This window comes from Dama dama, unplaced genomic scaffold, assembly GCF_033118175.1.
Source record: "Dama dama isolate Ldn47 unplaced genomic scaffold, ASM3311817v1 ptg000093l, whole genome shotgun sequence".
In the NCBI taxonomy this organism is placed as follows: Eukaryota; Metazoa; Chordata; class Mammalia; order Artiodactyla; family Cervidae; genus Dama; species Dama dama.
In genome coordinates this window covers 1,907,195-1,910,336 of record NW_026870908.1, presented here as the reverse complement: position 1 = coordinate 1,910,336, position 3,142 = coordinate 1,907,195, and positions in this window count along the sequence as shown.

Here is a 3,142-nt window from a genome sequence, read left to right as displayed (position 1 = left end):
TCAGACCGTTTCTTGCTCATCTCATTTTTGTCACCTTTGAAACTCTTTATATTTTGTACACCTTTTGAAGCTCTTCATATTTTTCACACGTTTTCAGGCTCTTCATGTGTTTCAACACCGTTTCATGCTGCTTCTATTTTTCAGACCGTATCATGCTCCTCATAATTTTGACACCTTTTGTAGCTCTTCATATTTTTCACATCTTTTCAGGCTCTTCATGTTTTTCAACACCGTTTCATGATCCTCCTATTTTTCAGACCGTTTCATGCTCATCTCATTTTTGACACCTTTTGAAGGTCTTCATATTTTTCACACCTTTTCAAGCTCTTCATATTTTTAAACACCACTTCATGCTTCTCCTATTTTTCAGCCCATTTCATGCTCCTCATGTATTTCATACCTTTTGAAGCTCTTCTTATTTTTACAGCTTTTCAGGCTCTTCATGTTTTCCACAGCACTTCATGCTTCTCTTATTTTTCAGCCCGTTTCATGCTCCTCATGTATTTCACATCTTTTGAAGCTCTTCATATTTTTCACACCTTTTCATGCTCTTCATGTTTCTGCAAACCGCTTCATGCTCCTCCTATATTTCAGACCGTTTCATTCTCCTCATATATTTCACACCTTTTGAAGCTCTTCATATTTTTCACAACTTTTCAGGCTCTTTATGATATTCAACAGCGCTTCATGCTCCTCCTATTTTTCAGACCGTTTCATGCTCCTCATAATTTTGACACTTTTTGATGCTTTCATATTTTTAACACCTTTTCAGGCTCTTCATCTTTTTCAACACCACTTCATGCTCCTCCTTTTTTGCAGACCGTTTCATGCTACTCATAATTTTAACACCTTTTGAAGCTCTTCATATTTCTCACACCTTTTCAGGCTCTTCATGTTTTTCAACAACGCTTCATGCTCCTCCGATTTTTCAGACCGTTTCATGCTCCTCATATTTTTGACACCTTTTGAAGCTCTTCATATTTTTCACTACTTTTCAGGCTCTTCATGTTTTTCAACACCGCTTCATGCACGTCCTATTTTTCAGGCCGTTTCATGCTCATCTCATTTTTGACACCTTTTGAAGGTTTTCATATTTTTCACAACTTTTCAGGCTCTTCATGTTTTTGAACACCGCTTCATGCTAATCCTATTTTTCAAACCATATCATGCTCCTCATATTTTTCACACCTTTTGAAGCTCTTCCTATATTTCACACCTTTTCAGGCTCTTCATGTTTTTGAACACCACTTCATGCTCCTTCTCTTTTTCAGAGAGTTTTATGCTCCTCATGTATTTCACACCTTTTGAAGCTCTTCATATTTTTCACACCTTTTCAGGCTCTTCATGTTTTTCAACACCGCTTCATGCTGCTCATATTTTTCAGACCGTTTCATGCTCCTCATATTTTTGACAACTTTTGAAGCTCTTCATTTTTTTCACACCTTTTAAGGCTCTTCATGTTTTTCAACACCGCTTCATGCTCCTCCAATTTTTCAGACCATTTCATGCTCCTCATATTTTTGACACCTTTTGAAGCTCTTCATATTTTTCACACATTTTCAGGCTCTTCATGTTTTTCAACACCGCTTCATGCTCCTCCGATTTTTCAGACCGTTTCATGCTCCTCATATTTTTCAACCTTTTGAAGCCTTTCATATTTTTCACAACTTTTCAGGCTCTTCATGTTTTTGAACACAGCTTCATGCTCCTCCTATTTTTCAGACCGTATCATGCTCCTCATATTTTTCACACCTTTTGAAGCTCTTCATATTTTTCACACGTTTTCAGTCTATTCATGTTTTTGAACACCATTTCAGGCTCCTCCTATTTTTCAGAGAGTTTCATGTTCCTCATGTATTTCACACCTTTGAAAGCTCTTCATATTTTTCAAAGATTTTGAAGCTCTTCATATTTTTCACACCTTTTCAGGCTCTTCATGTTTTTCAACACCGTTTCATGCTCCTCCTATTTTTCAAAACGTTTCATGTTCCTCATAATTTTGACAGCTTTTGAAGATCTTCATAATTTTCACACATTTTCAGGCTCTTCATGTGTTTGAACACCGCTTCATGTTCCTCATATTTTTCAGACCGTTTCATGCTCCTCATATTTTTGACACCTTTTGAAGCTCTCATATTTTTCATACCTTTTGAAGCTCTTCATGTTTTTGAACACTGCTTCATGCTCCTCGTATTTTTCAGATCGTTTCATGCTCCTCATATTTTTGACACTTTTTGAGCTCTTCATATTTTTCAAACCTTTTCAGGCTCTTCATGTTTTCGAACTCTGCTTCATGCTCCTCCACTTTTTCACACCGTTTCATGATCCTCATGTATTTCACAACTTTGAACCTCTTAATATTTTTCACACCTTTTCATGCTCTTCAAGTTTTTCAACATCACTTCATGCTCCTACTTTTTTGCAGACCGTTTCATGCTCCTCATATTTTTGACACCTTTTAAAGCTCTTCATATTTCTCACACCTTTTCAGGCTCTTCATGTCTTTCAACACCGCTTCATGCTCCTCCTATTTTTCAGACGGGTTCATGCTCATCTCATTTTGACACCTTTTGAAGCTTTTCATATTTTTCACACCTTTTCAGGCTCTTCATGTTTTTGAACACAGGTTGAGGCTCCTCCTATTTTTCAGAACGTTTCATGCTCCTCATAATTTTGACACCTTTTGTAGCTCTTCATATTTTTCACATCTTTTCAGGCTCTTCATGTTTTTCAACACCGTTTCATGATCCTCCTATTTTTCAGACCGTTTCATGCTCATCTCATTTTTGACACCTTTTGAAGCTCTTCATATTTTCACACCTTTTCAAGCTCTTCATATTTTTAAACACCACTTCATGCTTCTCCTATTTTTCAGCCCATTTCATGCTCCTCATGTATTTCACACCTTTTGAAGCTCTTCATATTTTTCACAGCTTTTCAGGCTCTTCATGTTTTTCCACAGCACTTCATGCTTCTCTTATTTTTCAGCCCGTTTCATGCTCTTCATGTATTTCACACCTTTTGAAGCTCTTCATATTTTTCACACCTTTTCATGCTCTTCATGTTTCTGAAAACCGCTTCATGATCCTCCTATTTTTCAGACCGTTTCATTCTCCTCATATATTTCACACCTTTTGAAGCT